The 18,954-nt window shown below is 38.0% G+C and overlaps 1 protein-coding gene across 1 annotated transcript in view; it reads right to left on the reverse strand.

Moving 5' to 3' along the window:
* The window catches only part of LOC310991376 (uncharacterized protein), a 209,862-nt gene extending 209,451 nt beyond the window's left edge, over positions 1–411 (reverse strand). The window contains exon 1 of the mRNA XM_083979062.1: positions 393–411. The gene's annotated coding sequence lies outside the window, so the exon portion shown is untranslated. The remainder of the gene's footprint in view (positions 1–392) is intronic.
* Positions 412–18,954: the final 18,543 nt, after the last annotated feature.

The raw sequence follows: 18,954 nt of genomic DNA on the forward strand, positions 1-18,954 counted from the left end.
ATGGCACTTCCACGTCCTCTAGAACCAGTATCCAACATTTTAAACATATGTATAAGTCTGAAAAGCTGGAAAAGCATAATAGGTCCCCTTTAATTAAACATAATTAAACTGAAATAATAGTCTCTTAAGTAAATAACTTGTTAATGATGTTTTCTTAAAGCTGTCAGTCCCCTGGTTCAGTCCAACACACTGGTTCATCTAACGTCTCAGTAAAGACACAAACAACCTGAACCTGAACTACACACAGCCGAGGGTTATCGATCTATCAATATTCAATAAATGATGTAAATCTGTAACTGTTGAATAATTAACTTTATTAAACATCAAGGACACAAACAGACATTCACTGTAACTACGTCTTTATATCTGTTTTTCTAGTTTTTGTTACTCACCTGGTAAAAGCTGCGTCACCACAGGTAAATGTCCACAATTGAAAGTCCAATGTTTCCTCATTCCTCTGTGGGTGTAAACAGCGTCCAGGATGTTGCACTACTGCCTCCTACTGGGGTAAAATAACTCCTACAATCCATCAGTCCAGTTTAGACCTGCAGGTCACAGCTGCATAGACGAGCTCCTGTCTCATGTTATCGACTTACATTACTGCTTCATGTCACATCAATAAAGTTTGTTTCAATGTGTTGTTGTCATAGATACAGTGTGTTTCATCACATGTTTTGTTCATGCATTTTTAGTTTAAACATACAAGTTGAACGTAGATTTGTTTTTGTTGTAGCCAATTTACATTTGTTTGTGTGTGTGTGGGTGTGAATGAATGAGTGTGGGTGTGTCAGTGATGAGGCACTGTGGTTGGTAGGGTCTACCTGCACACCTGTAGGCATGGGTGGTTAATCAGGCAGACAAAGGTTAGATAAGGGAGACACAGCTCAGTAGTGTCAGGGAATCAGGATCAGGGAAGCCACACAGTTTTTCAACCGTGCTTGTGTGTGTGTGACCGCTGAATGGATTTTGAGTCAATATCACAGTAATTTTGTATGAGTTTATTTTAAGTCACCAGCACCCGGCCTTTTTATAGATGTTTTTAAAGCTTTGCAAGTCAATAAAGTGTTAAATTCATATCCAATGGAGGACCTCATTTTGACACACCATCATGAGTTGGAAACACCTTCAGATTCCCTCAAGTGGCCTTTTTGTAGTTAGATTGCCACTACAGTTTTATTCTCAACATGTGATTTTAATCCCTGTTAATCAAAGTTTCCATCCCTTCATCCTGTTCCAGGTGGAGTTTATGTTTTTAATCTTCAACAAGAGATTTTCTTTTACAGTTTCACGTCAAACAACAGAAAACTGAGTGTTTACATTTATATAAAAACTAAAACCACCAAACTCCTGTTTGTTTTATTCCTCAGTTACAGGAAACATGGTCAAAGTTTCCTTTCAGAGTAAAAGTCTTGATTAATGACCTGAAGTGTCACAGCGTGAGAGTGGAGTTGACCTTTGACCTTTGGATATAAAATATCATCATTTTTGATTGACAGTATTAAAGTATCTTCTTACATTAGAAGGGTTACATCACATCAACCACCAGCTGCAACACTATGAAATATTATTTTTTTTAAATGAGAACTTCAACATGTCCAATATAAATTTATTCATTTTGACTTTGAGTCTATTAAATAAGTGAAATAAATAAACACATCACTTTATCTCATAATCATTTCATTGCTAATGGAAACTTATCTTCATGTTTCTTTGTCAGAGTTTACGTAAAGTTTTAATTTTCATTGACTGTTTCACGTCGTCTCTGTTAAAACCCGACTCTTCCTGTCAGGAGAAGATCTCTGACTTTTCTTTAAACTTTGTCCTCAAACTGAATCCAACCAGAAACAATGAAGCTGAGCTGCTGGTTTAGTTTAAGTTACAGGAAACATGGTCAAAGTCTCCTTTCAGAGTAAAAGCCTTGACTAAAGGTCAGAATAGAGAAAGTGGAGTTGACCTTTGACCCTTTGGATATAAAATATCATGACTTCATTATACTAATTCTGTCGAACTCTGCTCTAAGGCTGTAACTGTACCCATCAGCTTCAGTGATCACAATTTGGTAGCCATAAGACCCAAAAGCAGGGCCAAAAATAGTTTTTAAACAATCATTTAAATCTTCTTCTGTTCAGCTCAGGTTAAGCAATACTTTCACTTTGGAACTTCAGCTCTTGTGACGGACTTTTTTTTATCTGGCGAGTAAACAAACAAAACAAAAAATATATATAATTATTAATTATATATATTTAATTAATTGATTAATTACAGACAGAACTGTTATGGATGAGATGAGTTTTTCTCTTGTTAATAGTTTTTAGAGTTTGCTCAGCTCCAGTCAGCTGTCAGTGAAACAAACCCAAGTCTCTTCACCAGGAGAATCCTGGTTCAGAGCCAAAGTCAGAACAGTGGAACCAGTTTTCTGTTTTCAACAACAGAGGAATGATGCAGGAACACTGAGGCAGGAAAACCGGTTGCAGCGCTCCGCATGACCGATTATAACTTGATAAACATTTTTAGAACTGCACATGCAGAAGTGGTTTGTGGTGTCACAAACAAGATCAGGCTCGCAGGTTAAAAACCAACACGTAGAAGGCTAGCTGGAGTGTTTTCCTGTCATAGACATGGCATATGCTGCATGTTTCAATAGCTTTCCATCTAAATTGTCAATTAAAAAGACAGATTTAAATACGGCACTTAATGTTTTCAAAGAACTGGTTCCAGGGATGGACAAGCATGCACCGATCAGGAAGCTGACTCTTAGAGCTTTCAAAGCCCCTTGGGTGGACGATGAATTAAAAGCATTCATCTGGCTGTATGTCTGATGGGCAAAATTATCGTAAACAAAGGAATTATGTAACTAAAGTCAATAAAGAGAAGAAAAAAGAGTATTATAGATCTAGGGTTGATGACATAAAATATGATGGAAAGAAGCTCTGGAACACTTTAAATAACATCATGGGAAGGAAGGGCAACTCCACTCCGTCTGTCATTGAAGCTGAAGAGCATTTTATAACTAAACTGATAGCCAATTACTTCAATAATTACTTTATAGAAAAAGTCTGTAATCTGGCCAAAGAAATGCCGATAGCTTGCAGTAAACCATCACAGTCATGTATACGAAACATAATAATGAAAAATAAGAACTGCACTTTTGAATTTTGTCAGGTAACAATAGAGGAGGACAATTTAGATGGAAAGCTATTGAAACTTGCAGCAGAGCATATTGCCACTCCAATATGCCACAATATGCCATGTCTACGATGGGAAAACATCCAGCTAGCCTACTCTTGTTTGTGACGCCACAAACCAATCCTTTATGTGCAGTTCTAAAAATGTTTATCAAGTTTTAATCGGTCATGCAGAGCGCTGGAACCGGTTTTCCTGCCTCAGTGTTCCTGAACACAATTCCTCTGTTGTTGAGAACAGAAAACTGGTTCCACCTTTCTGACTTTAGCTCTGAACCAGGACTCTCAGTCTCCTCTTGAGTTTCAGTGTCCAACAAAGTGAAGTTGACCTTTGAGCTCTTGGATATAAAACATCTTTACGTTCACATTTTATTGTGAATTTGTCAGTTGTGACCAAAAAGGACGTTTGGTGAGCTCACAGTGACCTTTAATGACCTTTAACACGCAAATGATTCAAATGAATAACATAAAATGATATGTAAAGTATTAGCTGAGGTGATTGACAGAGCGTTGTGGAGTTGTTGGATTGTGTATTGGATGAGTTTGATGAGGGAAACCAAGAAATCCCATAATGAGTCTCCGTAGCGTAGCTCTGAGCAGCTCACGGCTCTGCTCCGCCGTTCTAAAAATAGCTTGCACCGACAATTAAAGGTAACAAACCTACTGTTATGACTATAGGGATTATGGCAATGGGCAAATTTGTCAAAATGTTGAACTATCCCTTTAAAGCTCAGGAATTTGAGCCTGATAATAAACAGACAGGTGGAGAAACATGGGAGTGAGTATAAAAGTCACACTTTGTTACATGTGCCTCTAAATAATCAATTGTAACCAGATTAAAGCAACAAAAACAATAACAACTAATTATTCAGACTCATAAGAACTGAATTTTCACAAGTTTGACTCTTTCACGTCGCCTCCTGTGAAACCTGACACTTCCTGGTCCAGGTGTCATGTGACCTGTGCAGCAGAGAAGATCTTGGACGTTTTTAATCTTTGTCCTCAAACTGAATCCAACCAGAAACAATGAAAGTGAAATGTGTAGTTTGTAATGTGTATTTTATCTCATCTGAATAAAGGTCAGAGGTGTCTCTGTGGAACACTGTGGCAGTAAGGTTGACCTTTGACCTTTTGGATATAAAAATATCATCACTTTCCCATTTTTGATCGACACAATTAAAGTGTCGTCTGGTTCCATCACATCAAAGTTCTCCCTCAACCACCAGCAGCAATATTAACACATGTTTTATGAATCATTAAATCACACTTGGACTACAAAACAAAAACAACAATAAGTCTGGAGCTGCACTGATGAGTGTGAAGACAACGGAGGGACTGAAGCTTTTTATAGTTTATTAATGTCAGTGTGTAAAGAAGTGAAGTGGTTTTTAATGAGCTGGTGTCTGGGCTCAGGACAGAACCAGGTCTCCTCTCATTGAGCCACTAGGTGGCGCTGTTGTTGAGTTTAAAACTGGAGCTGATCAGTGGAGCTTCATGTTCCTCAACACTGGTTGTTACTGAAGTCACTGAAACTGGAATCAGCTGTTTCACTGATTTTACAGTTTAATCAAATCAGTCACAGACAGAAGCACTGGGGGCGGGGGTAGGGGGATTGGGGTGGGAAAAAAAACAGACACATTAATAGTTCATAACGTGGTTTATTAATAAATGTATGCAAAATGAAGCAAAGCATTAGCAAGTGGTGTTAAGTGGAAAACATGTTAAATTAGTCCATCCTCTACTACAAAATGTGATTAATGACACATTAATATATAATACAGAACCAGATGGCACACACAACCCTATATGGTTACAGAGTAAAAGAAATAAACAATAAACTAGATGTCAGATTAAATAACGCTCCCAGTAGACAGGATATGAAGGAAATCCTGACCACCAGCAGATCTATTACAATTTCGTACACAGAACCTACTTCACCCCTCGTAAGTTACATTTTATGAAAGTTATCAGTGATCCCTCATGCACCTTGTGTACATTAATTACCACTGGAACTTTCCTCCATATGATGTGGGAGTGAAACACTGAAAAGCTCACTCTGATCCTTGTGACCTGTTGTGTATCTGATTAACCTCTCTTGACATCTTGAATCAGTGTGTACATCTATATTAGCTATCCCACAACTCCACAAGTCTTTCTCTTTTGACTATTGTTGTTTGTTTTAGCCGTGTTCTTTCAGGTTATTATTTTTTAGTATTTTTAGTATTTGGGGGGAGGGAGGGGTGATTGATGTAACGGTATGTTCAGTGGATGTACATCATCATTTGTTTTCTGTTTGAATTAAAATAAAATAAACATTTGATCAATGAAAAAAAAAAGATGTCAGATTAAATGTCAGTCCAGACAGCAGATTGTTACATTCAGCAAAGCAGCAGCTGTTGAACTGTTGCTGTTGGTCCGTCCTGCAGGAATCTTGATCCACATCTTGATCCCCTGAAAGGTATGCGGCTACCTATGGACCGATTCTCTATAAAGAGAAAGAAGGTTAAAGGATGAAGTGCAGTGAGTGTTGAAGCCTCCATGTTTCTAGAGACAGAGACAGTCAGCAGTTTGACTCTGAGCTGAAGAGACACGATTCATAAAGTTACATGTCTGTCATTGATGGATGTGAGGCTGCTGTCGTCTCTACTGGTCAGTAGAATATGAGATTATCTATAACTGGTTTAATCTGAACTCAGTTTAATCTGGATTAAATCACAAAGAACAGAACAAAAATGATGTGAAGTCTGTTACCAAGCAGATCAGCCGTAGAGTGAGCCGTCATCATCATCACTGATGAAGAAAGAGCACATGTTAGTCAACTAGGCCTGATCACTGTATAGAACTGATGGACTTAAAACATTAAGGAGGAAAGAAGTTCCTCCTTCAAGTCATCTCTTGACCAAACATATTCTGGTTTGTTTAACACTTTTTTGTTCACTACATTATTACATACGTGTTCTTTCACAATATTTAATCATTAAAACAGGTGAAAATCTGAGCAGTTACCTGCAGTATCCGGGCTCTAGATCAGCTACCACTGTGAAGGACAGAATTATACAGATTACTTCATCATTCAATTTCATCAAACCCCACAGTTTAATTCATTACCATCACCACTGAAGAAGAAAGTTCACAAATGTAATTATTTTTAATCAGTTATTTACATCCCATAGTTTAAACAGTGTAAATTCTGATCTGATAGAAACTGGTGCTGCCTTTAATCTGATGGAAGTTTCATTTTACTGAGATGAATAACAATTCAAATAAAACCAACAGAGTGTTTGTTCATGTTCCATGTGTGTGTTTCTAGTGACTCGTCTCTTTCTAGTTTATGGGCTGTCTGTTACGCTCAGGCTCAGAGCTTTTATTGTGAGGTTCTGAGTGTTTCACTGATGGAGATGCTGAGCGGCTGCTGGTAGCCTACGTCATTATTACCGCTGCTTCAGATATAAAACTGATTTAATCTGAACACAGTTTAATCTGGATTAACTCCTAAAGAATAGATCGAAGTTAATGTGAAATCTGTTACCTATCAGGGAGTTGAGATCCTCTGTAAAGAACAGAAATACAAAGATTAAGTCTACTGAAGAAGAAAGAGCACAAAGTGCATTTCATTGGTTAAAGGGACAACGAGGAGTTTCTCCATCGGCAGAACGAAAAATTCCGCGACAATAAAAAAGTCTCATATTAATGTGGATGAATCTACGTTACCACTTGTTAATGGGCCCATTTTAGATAAATATATCGTTTTGTCTCGATCGTTATTTTGTTATTATTAGTGGTGGTGGAAACACTGGGCGAGCCGACCGGTGTTTCTTTACTTTCGGTTTCGTGGCGAGTCATGAGAATAACTACGACGGTATGTGATCGTCTTCCAACCTCTGACTTTAATTCTTGATGAATGAAAACATGAGTCCATCTTGCGCCGGTCAAAGAATTTTACGGTGCCTGTGGAGGCTCATAAATGTAGTGTGAAATGCTTCGCTTTTCCAAAACTCCTCGTTGTCCCTTTAAAACTTTGTAAATTCAGAAGTGATCAATAGTTGACTCTGCTCAGAAAAACTCACTGTCATGCCGCTGTGAGTGTTTCTGTTTTGAAATTAACTTAATTTATTATTTCTTTACGTAAAAAGTTGTTGAATCTGAACACAGTTAATCTGGATTAGCTAAACAACAGATCAAAATTAATGCGAAAACTATTACCAAAATCGGAGTGGTAGGACTTCTCTGTAAAGAATAGAAACACAACGATTCAGTTATTATGACAGAGAAAGAAAGAGCACAGATGTTTATTATAATTCATTCATTGTTTTAAAATGTATATTATATGTGTCTATTTAATATTAAAAAATAAGATAGATAGATAGATAGATAGATAGATAGATAGATAGATAGATAGATAGATAGATAGATAGATAGATAGATAGATAGATAGATAGATAGATTGATCAGTAAAAGATTAGATGACCTGTATTAATTATTTCTTTAAACCTGATTTTGAACACAGTTCATGTGAAATCTCTTACCATTCAGGTTCAATTTCCTGGACCGTCCTGGACCATTTTTCACTGTAAAGAACAGAATTATTCAGTCATTACTACTATAAAAAGAAATACATTCAGTTATTATCAGTATTTAATCAGAATCAATTTAATGGTGTTTTAACGAGCTCAGCAAATCTGAACAAACATCAGTTGGACTAAACTCACAGTCAGGTCGGATTAAATCCTCACTGTTGTTACTGCCACAGTCAGATCCTGGGAAAGCACACGTATACAGAAATATACAGATTAATTTCTGGCTATAGGATCATCTTTGACTGAAAAATGCAGAAATATACGGATTGATTCATTACCACAGATTACCAAATTTTGTCATTGATACGTCAAAACTTGTGTCAGCGATTACTGACTACTAACCAAATATATTTAGATTTTTGTAATTTTGCCAAAAATGAGCTGCCTGGGATGGTACCTTTAATGAATTGATGTTGTAATTAGTAGATTAAAAGACAATTCCAGGCATTTTCAACCTGGGGCTCTAGTTTCCTAATATTTCAGGTCTAACAGAAGGAATCTGAATATTTTCTTTTAAATGTCTCCTGTCCTGCAGTAGTTGTGTCTGTCCCTGCATCGCCACAGCAGCGTATAATGGGAGTGGATAGATCTTAGGCTGTTTAGACGGTTTTACATCCCACAAAACCAGACACGACAGATGTCTTCAAACATACACCATATCGTTTGTTCACTTCAAGAAAGAGGACATGTTTGTAAACAAAGTTGTAACACAAAGTGTTTTTGGTATGTGGAAGATATTAAAAATATAAGCTGCTCTCAGAGACAGGTATCCAAATGGTGCATGACACAATTCAAACGGATCACGAAATAAAACTTGGACTCCCGTTCATTTGTATGGAGACTTTTTCAGAGTTGAGGTCCCATGGCAACATTACTTCCTGCTTCCGTTTAGGCTCTCAAGCAGGAAAAAAATATGTCCTCTACCTGTTTAAAACATCACGTTTCATCCGAAAAAATCAGCAGTTTATCGTAAAACGGCAACAGAAGAATGTATTTTGTGTGACGACGCTCTACAGACTACAAATCTGGTGGTGACAAAAAATACGTCACCAACTGACACGGGAAAGGGCGGCATTTCACCTACGCGACTTGTAGTCTTTCTGGTTACGGATTCTTCAGAATTTTATGCTACAATAGTTTTATGATAAACTGCTGATTTCTCTTCATGAAACGTGATGTTTTAAACAGGTAGAGGTCATATTTTTTTCTCATGGCGCAATTCAATCGGATCACAAAATAAAACTTTCACTCTTGTTCACTTACATGGAGATTATGGGGGTTGTTGTCCAAAAAAGGCTTTTTTTTCAGCAGCCTCTGCTCAAAATTACATATTACAGCGGCCCTGTCCAAAACTGTTATTAGGTTGATGAATGCCAATTTTGATGAGTAGGTTTGTGCTTGTTGTTTATTTATTTATTTACTTTATCCTTTGTATTCATTCTTTTCCATGTTGTAATACTCTGGAATATTCTTGCATATCTGCACATGTATTTGACATCGCTGTTGGGAAACCATGAGTTGAACTGATTTACCTAAAACTGAGAGTCGAGTGGCAGGGTGGTATGTCCAATGAATGATTGTTGTATATGGGAGAAATTTTGGGACTTTATTATCCACATATATGTGAGTAGAAATCAATACAAATATGACCGGATTTACAAATATATATAATTAATATAAATGTACATACACATGTGAGTAGAAATCAATGCAAATATGACCGGATTTACAAATGTATATATAATTAATATAAATGTACATACATTTGTAAATATATTTTCGAGATTTTAATATAAAATATGCTTGCCTTTGTGTGTGCAGTCGTACAGTCTGCATTTGTGAATATATTTTATATATTTGTGGATCTCTGTTGTGCTCTCGTGTCTACGGCGTAATTTTGACACACTCCTACTGTGCTGCAAGATGCACAAACAAATGCATGCCGATTTGAATGTGAAGAACGGCAAAGCCCTCAATTCACGGAATGTCCACCAGATGGCAGTGTTGCGCAGGTACAACCAAAGCAAGCTACTTGAGCTATAACGTTACCTGTGGACCACGTATGCTGTAGTCGTAGATGGAAAGATGGAAAAGAGCAATGATACCGCCGAATCTTCTGTAAGTTTTTTTTTTGCATTCTTGTGATTTTACACGTGGTATTTTATCAGAAAATATCATTGAACGAATGAGAGGTTTTTTAATATGACTATTTCATCAGAAAATATGGGCTGTCACGGTTAGCTAATAGTTAATGAAATATTAGTAACTCTGTACATATTTTGACGTTTTTATTTTACATTATAGGGCCGGGGGAGAAGGGACTCTCAGCTTCACGGTCAAAATCTCCTGTGGTTCACATGCTAGGTTTTGAGCTACAGCAGGAGTTAGCTACTGAGTCTGTAGTAACTACTGGTGAAACTAGCTAACCGTGACAGCCCATATTTTCTGATGAAATAGTCATATTAAAAAACCTCTCATTCGTTCAATGATATTTTCTGATAAAATACCACGTGTAAAATCACAAGAATGCAAAAAAAAAACTTACAGAAGATTCGGCGGTATCATTGCTCTTTTCCATCTTTCCATCTACGACTACAGCATACGTGGTCCACAGGTAACGTTATAGCTCAAGTAGCTTGCTTTGGTTGTACCTGCGCAACACTGCCATCTGGTGGACATTCCGTGAATTGAGGGCTTTGCCGTTCTTCACATTCAAATCGGCATGCATTTGTTTGTGCATCTTGCAGCACAGTAGGAGTGTGTCAAAATTACACCGTAGACACGAGAGCACAACAGAGATCCACAAATATATAAAATATATTCACAAATGCAGACTGTACGACTGCACACACAAAGGCAAGCATATTTTATATTAAAATCTCGAAAATATATTTACAAATGTATGTACATTTATATTAATTATATATACATTTGTAAATCCGGTCATATTTGTATTGATTTCTACTCACATATATGTGGATAATAAAGTCCCAAAATTTCTCCCATAGTTGTATGTGTTGTGCTTTTCCATTTCTAACTTAATTGAACTGGGAACTGTAAACTGAATTGCCCGTAGGGGATGAATAAAGTTTTCTGAACTGAACTGAAGTTGGCTAACTGATTTAATATTTAAACAGTTTAATCGGGATTCATTTAACTAAAGAACAGATCAAAGTTAATGTGAAATCTTTTACCACGCTGGGAGCGGAGTTCCTCTGTAAAGAACAGAAACACAAAGATTCAGTTATTACCACAGAAGAAGAAAGAGCACATACTAATCATTATTAATTCATTGGTTAAAACTGAGTATTATGTGTCTATTTAAAGCAACATTGCAGAGTTTCAGCTCAGTGCTTCCACCATCTGGTTGAGAAGTACTATTGTCTGTTAAAGGTGTCGTAAATACTTCAGGTTGCACCACCGAGTGTATGTGTCTGCTGTCATGCATGTGCCCTTCTTTTTATGTGTGTGCGCGTCTGTGCCAATTATGCGGAAATGAATGGACTGGACGATATTGCGTTGGGAACACTGGACGTGTCTGTGGTGACGGTTATAAACAAATGCTACACCATGCTAATGTGTTCAAATTGCTATCTGCCCCCCATCAGACCGCCTGACGGGGAATTCGATAGTAAAAACTGGTTCAATCTGAATGTAATCCTAAAGTAAAGATCTAACTTAATGTGAAACCCATTACCTTTCAGGAACATAAATTGTTCCTCTGTAAAGAACAGAAACACAAAGATTCAGTTATTACCACAGAAGAAGAAAGACAACACATGTATTTTACTTCAGACTTAATTCATTGATGTTTTAATTAGTTGATTAAATCCACAGTTTAAAATCTGTAAATCCAGATCTGAACACAGTGTAATCTGAATGTAATCCTTAAAAAAAGATCAAAATTGAACCCATCTGATAGAAACTGGTGCTTCCTTTAATCTGATGGAAGTTGCTTCATTTTACTGAGAGAGAGAGAATCTAGATTAACTCCTAAAGAATAGATCCAAATTAATGTGAAATCTGTTACCATTCTGGGAGAGGAGTTTCTCTGTAAAGAACAGAAACACAAAGATTCAGTTATTACGTAACACAGTAGAATAAAGACAACACATGTTTTACTTCAGACTTTTAAAGGTACAATATGTAAGAAATCCAAAGCAACTGGCTGTAAAATCATCCTAATATGTCAGAGAGACTCGAGAATAATGTTCATATACAGTAACATACTGAACTCACCGACAACAATCCTACTATTATTTTATTTTTAATTTTTTTTTACTTTTACTCAAGTAAAGAATCTGGCTACTTTTGCCATCTCTGATTATGTGTCCATTTATTGTAAAAACTGGTTAAATCTGAACACAGTTTAATCTGAATGTAATCCTGAAGAATAGATCAGAATTAATGTGAAACACATTACCCATCATGGTCTGAAATCCCCTCTCTGTAAAGAACAGAAACACAAAGATTCAGTTATTACCACAGAAGAAGAAAGACAACACATGTTTTAAAGCAGAAGTAAGTGGTCAGGTCGTTTTCGCTAATGCTGCGTTCCAGGCAGGCTTTTGAAATCGTAAATTACAGCTTCAAGTCACAACTTACGACTTTGTAGCGTTCCAGGCAACCCACTCGTGTTTTTCCGACCTGTTTTACCGGTGAAAGTCACTATAACGGCCACTCGTAACTTCCGACCGGTGAACTCGTACCAGATCGAACTGGTACCACTTCACAGGTCGGAAAAACACGAGTTACGAGTTGCCTTGAACGCACCATAACAGTCCTCGTCCCTACGTCGCCACATTCACGGCGTCCCTTGGCTGCACACACAGCCCTGCATGCCGTTCTCTCTCCTCATTGGATAAAAACTGTAGGATACGATAAATGTTTTCTCCTCGGCTCAGAGCAGAGCAGAGGGACTGACAGACCCGTGTTTCAGACCAAACACTCTATGTAAGTGATTGCTGTCGGAAGATATAACTATTTAAGACTTATATTAACACAAATATATCGCTTACTTCTGCTTTAACTTCAGACTTAATTCATTTACGTTTTAATTAGTTGATTAAATCCACAGTTTAAACTCTGTACATTCTGATCTGATAGAAACTGGTGCTGCCTTTAATCTGATTTTACTGAGAGAGAGAGAATCTAGATTAACTCCTAAAGAATAGATCAAAGTTAAAGTGAAATGTGTTACCACGCTGGGAGAGCATCTCTGTAAAGAACAGAAACACAAAGATTCAGTTATTACCACAGAAGAAGAAAGAGCACATACTAATCATTATTAATTCATTGGTTAAAACTGTGTATTATGTGTCTATTTAATGTAAAAACGGGTTAAATCTGAACACAGTTTAATCTGAATGTAATCCTAAAGAAAATATCTAAATTAATGTGAAACACATTACCCATCATGGTCTGAAATTCCTTGTCTGTAAAGAACAGAAACACAAAGATTCAGTTATTACCACAGAAGAAGAAAGACAACACATGTATTGTAGGAGCCAAATTGGTCATTTTCTTTGCTTTGTGATGTTATACACATTTTGTGCCAGTAGGTGGCGATTTCTGTTCAGGTAATTGGTCTGAAGTGATAAATGTAGGTGGGTAATCAGCACAGGTGCACATGCTGAGGAACTCATACGGTTTTGACCGTGCCATGCCGTGTTATGCCACAGAGAGAATGTGTTGTTGTGTTTTAGTGAGTATTCGAGTCGGCTGTATAAATAAATTTACAACAAAAAGAGAAGCTTTGACTGGACAGTTGCTGTGTTATGCACTTTGGCTACACCTGCATACACCTACACTTACGTATTGGCACGCGTAAAGCCCTTTACTGTAAACCGCAGCGTGCGTCGATAGTGACAAAGGGCCGCTTTATGTATTTTACTTCAGACTTAATTCATTAATGTTTTAATTAGTTGATTACGTAAATCCACAGTTTAAACTCTGTACATTCTGATCTGATAGAAACTGTTGCTGCCAGACAGATAGATAGATAGATAGATAGATAGATAGATAGATAGATAGATAGATAGATAGATAGATAGATAGATAGATAGATAGATAGATAGATAGATAGATAGATAAGATTAGATGATCTTTGTTTATTATTTCTTACAACATTTTTATCTGATTAACTCCTAAACAACAGATCAAAGTTAAAGTGAAATGTGTTACCACGCTGGGAGATGAGTTTCTCTGTAAAGAACAGAAACACAAAGATTCAGTTATTACCACAGAAGAAGAAAGACAACACATGTATTTAACTTCAGACTTAATTCATTTACGTTTTAATTAGTTGATTTAATCCACAGTTTAACTCTGTAAAGTCTGATCTGATAGAAACTGGTGCTGCCTTTAAGTTACTTCGTTTTACTGAGAGAGATAGAATCTAGATTAACTCCTAAAGAATAGATCCAAATTTAATAAATGTGTTACCATTCTGGGAGAGGATCACTGTAAAGAACAGAAACACAAAGATTCAGTTATTAACACTGAAGAAGAAAGAGCACATACTAATCATTATTAATTCATTGGTTAAAACTGTGTATTATGTGTCTGTTTAATGTAAAAACTGATTCAATCTGAAAGAAAAGATCTAAATGAATGTGAAACCTGTTACCTTTCATGATCTTAAATTGTTCCGCTGTAAAGAACAGAAACACAAAGATTCAGTTATTATCACAGAAAAAGAAAAAGAACTTAGGGATGTCCGATAATATCGGCCGATATTAGCATAAACATATATGTGTCCATATCGTTAAAAGTTTTTCTGCCGATAATGAAAACAGAAGTAAGCGATATTTTTGTGTTAATATAAGTCTTAAATAGTTATATCTTCCGACAGCAATCACTTACATAGAGTGTTTGGACCGAAACACGGGTCTGTCAGTCCCTCTGCTCTGCTCTGAGCCGAAGAGAAAACATTTATCGTATCCTACAGTTTTTATCCAATGAGGAGAGAGAACGGCATGCAGGGCTGTGTGTGCAGCCAAGGAACGCCGTGAATGTGGTGACGTAGGGACGAGGACCAATAGATCCATGACGAGGGCGGGGGCTGCTAACTCCATCGGCTGACAAGAAGTTATGGTGCGTTCAAGGCAACTCGTAACTCGTGTTTTTCCGACCTGTGAAGTGGTACCAGTTCGATCTGGTACGAGTTCACGGGTCAGAAGTTACGAGTGGCCGTTATAGTGACTTTCACAGGTAAAACAGGTCGGAAAAACACGAGTGGGTTGCCTGGAACGCTACAAAGTCGTAAGTCGTGACTTGAAACTGTAATTTACGGTTTCAAAAGCCTGCCTGGAACGCAGCATTAGCCAAAACGACCGGATCGCTTACTTCTGCTTTAAGTAGCGGTGGACTTCGTTTTACTGAGAGAGATAGAATCTAGATTAACTCCTAAAGAATAGATCAAAATTAAATACATTCTGGGAGAGCATCTCTGTAAAGAACAGAAACACAAAGATTCAGTTATTACCACAGAAGAAGAAAGACAACACAGTATTTTACTTCAGAATTAATTCATTAATGTTTTAATTAGTTGATTAAATCCACAGTTTAAACTCTGTAAAGTCTGATCTGATAGAAACTGGTGCTGCCTTTAGCACGACAGACAGACAGACAGACAGACAGACAGACAGACAGACAGACAGACAGATAGATAGATAGATAAGATTAGATGATCTTTGTCTATTATTTCTTAATCTGAACATTTTTATCTGATTAACTCCTAAACAACAGATCAAAGTTAAAGTGAAATGTGTTACCATTCTGGGAGTTGAGTTTCTCTGTAAAGAACAGAAACACAAAGATTCAGTTATTACCACAGAAGAAGAAAGACAACACATGTATTTTACTTCAGACTTAATTCATTTACGTTTTAATTAGTTGATTAAATCCACAGTTTAAACTCTGTAAAGTCTGATCTGATAGAAACTGGTGCTGCATTTAAGTTACTTCGTTATACTGAGAGAGATAGAATCTAGATTAACTCCTAAAGAATAGATCCAAATTAAATAAATGTGTTACCATTCTGGGAGAGGATCACTGTAAAGAACAGAAACACAAAGATTCAGTTATTACCACTGAAGAAGAAAGAGCACATACTAATCATTATTAATTCATTGGTTAAAACTGTGTATTATGTGTCTATTTAAAGGGATAGTTCAACATTTTGGCAAATTGGCCCATTGCCATAATCCCTATAGTCATAGCAGTAGGTTCGTTACCTTTAATTGTCGGTGTAAGCTATTTTTAGAACGACGGAGCGGAGCGGCAGGCTGCTCAGGGCTATGCTATGGAGGCTAATGGGATTTCTTGGTTTCCCTCATCAAACTCATCAAATACACAATCCAACAACTCAAAAACTCTGTCGTGGACACGTTGTGAGCTGCACAATCACCACGCTATGAGATAATAACAGAACGTTATGAGACAGAGTTGTTTTAGAGGTAAATTCATGCAAAACCGCTGATGCGCGTTGCGTTCAGGGACAGTTTTTCAGCAAGCAGACTCTGTATTTACCCTGTATTTACCTCGAAAACGACTCTGTTTCGTAACGTTCCATTATTATCTCATAGTGTGGTGATTGTGCAGGTCACAACTTGTCCACCAGAGCATTTTGGAGTTTTGGGATTTTGCATTTGATGAGTTTGATGAGGGAAACCAAGAAATTCCCTTAGCCTCCATAGCGTAGCTCTGAGCAGCCTGCTGCTCCGCTCTGCCGTTCTAAAAATAGCTTACACCGACAATTAAAGGTAACGAACCTACTGCTATGACTATAGGGATTATGGCAATGGGCCAATTTGCCAAAATGTTGAACTATCCCTTTAATGTAAAAACTGATTCAATCTGAAAGAAAAGATCTAAATGAATGTGAAACCTGTTACCTTCCATGATCTTAAATTGTTCCGCTGTAAAGAACAGAAACACAAAGATTCACACAGAAAAAGAAAAAGAACTTAGGGATGTCCGATAATATCGGCCGATATTAGCATAAACATATATGTGTCCATATCGTTAAAAGTTTTTCTGCCGATAATGAAAACAGAAGTAAGCGATATTTTTGTGTTAATATAAGTCTTAAATAGTTATATCTTCCGACAGCAATCACTTACATAGAGTGTTTGGACCGAAACACGGGTCTGTCAGTCCCTCTGCTCTGCTCTGAGCCGAGGAGAAAACTTTTCTCGTATCCTACAGTTTTTATCCAATGAGGAGAGAGAACGGCATGCAGGGCTGTGTGTGCAGCCAAGGGACGCCGTGAATGTGGCGACGTAGGGACGAGGACCAATAGATCCATGACGAGGGCGGGGGCTGCTAACTCCATCGGCTGACAAGACGTTATGGTGCGTTCAAGGCAACTCGTAACTCGTGTTTTTCCGACCTGTGAAGTCGTACCAGTTCGATCTGGTACGAGTTCACGGGTCAGAAGTTACGAGTGGCCGTTATAGTGACTTTCACAGGTAAAACAGGTCGGAAAAACACGAGTGGGTTGCCTGAAACGCTACAAAGTCGTAAGTCGTGACTTGAAACTGTAATTTACGGTTTCAAAAGCCTGCCTGGAACGCAGCATTAGCCAAAACGACTGGATCGCTTACTTCTGCTTTAAGTAGCGGTGGACTTCGTTTTACTGAGAGAGATAGAATCTAGATTAACTCCTAAAGAATAGATCAAAATTAAATAAATTCTCGGAGAGCATCTCTGTAAAGAACAGAAACACAAAGATTCAGTTATTACCACAGAAGAAGAAAGAGCACACACTAATCATTATTAATTCATTGGTTGAAACTGTGTATTATGTGTCTATTTAATGTAAAAACTGGTTCAGTCTGAACACAGTTTAATCTGAATGTAATCCTAAAGAAAAGATCTAAATTAATGTGAAACACAGAGACCGTAGACCGTCGCTACTGTACTTAATTATTGCCGTCACTGACTCAGACGCACAATAGTCCACGTGTTCTTACTACAGCTGTTCTGTTGTAACACACATGGCGATGGTGCTGCAACCAAGCTACACAACTGTTACATGATTGCCTGTTCGCCTGTCACTTGTAGCATCCAGTGTTAAGACAGGCTGTTTCAATGAGCCAGACAGAGAGCACACGTCTGATCCTGTGTCCCTCCCATGGTGTGTGTCAGCATCCTGTCTGGATCCAGTTCTCCTCTGCTCTTTGTCCATGTTTTCTTTTCCCCAGGGCTGGGCGGGGCCTTCCAGGACCTACTGCATCCACCCTCTGCACACCTGCTGCTCATCTACCTGATTCCCTGGTCTCCACTGCAGTCATAAGCCGGTCTCTCCCTCCACTCATCGCCAGTTTGTTGTTTCACCCTCGTGGTAACGCTACTCGGCTCCTTGACTTTGAGATCAAGCATTTTTTGCCTCCAGCTCTGTTCTGACCTTAGCTCACCTGTTTTTGTGTTTTCTCCTCCAGCCCTGCCATTTGCCTGCCCCCAGCCCTGCCTCGCCCAGCCCTGTCGTCGGACACCTTTTGTTTCCCCCTTTTTTGAACCTTTGTTTGAATAAATTTCCGTTGATCTGCATTGTGGGTTCAGTTCGGTTTTTTACGCCTGACAGTGTGTCCCAAATCGCGCACTTCTGCACTTACACTTAATATTTTGAGTGCATAAGTTTGTTCACACTGAGCTGTGTGCGAAAATGTCAACCTTCTCTTGACGCAGATGTCCTAGCCAACTATCGGCCTATATCCAACCTTCCTTACATCTCTAAGATCCTTGAGAAGATTGTCCTGGAGCAGCTACATGAACATCTGCACAGCAACGAGCTCTTTGAAGCTTTCCAATCTGGATTCAGAGAACACCACAGCACTGAAACAGCACTTGTCAAAGTCTCTAATGATCTTCTTATAGCTTCAGACAGAGGTCTCGTCTCTGTTCTTGTACTTTTGGACCTCAGTGCTGCATTCGACACCATCGACCACAGCATCCTGCTGCAGAGACTAGATCATGACTTTGGGATTAAAGGGCCCGCCCTAAAATGGTTTAAGTCATACTTATCTGACAGGTTTCAATTTGTTAATGTTAATAACGACCATTCAGAGTATAGCAGAGTTACGTATGGTGTACCGCAGGGTTCAGTCTTAGGGCCAATCCTCTTCATTCTTTACATGCTCCCATTAGGTGGCATCATCCGGAAGCACTCAATCAATTTTCACTGTTATGCG

The sequence above is a fragment of the Trachurus trachurus genome (assembly GCF_905171665.1).
Source record: "Trachurus trachurus genome assembly, chromosome: 9".
NCBI lineage: Eukaryota > Metazoa > Chordata > Actinopteri > Carangiformes > Carangidae > Trachurus > Trachurus trachurus.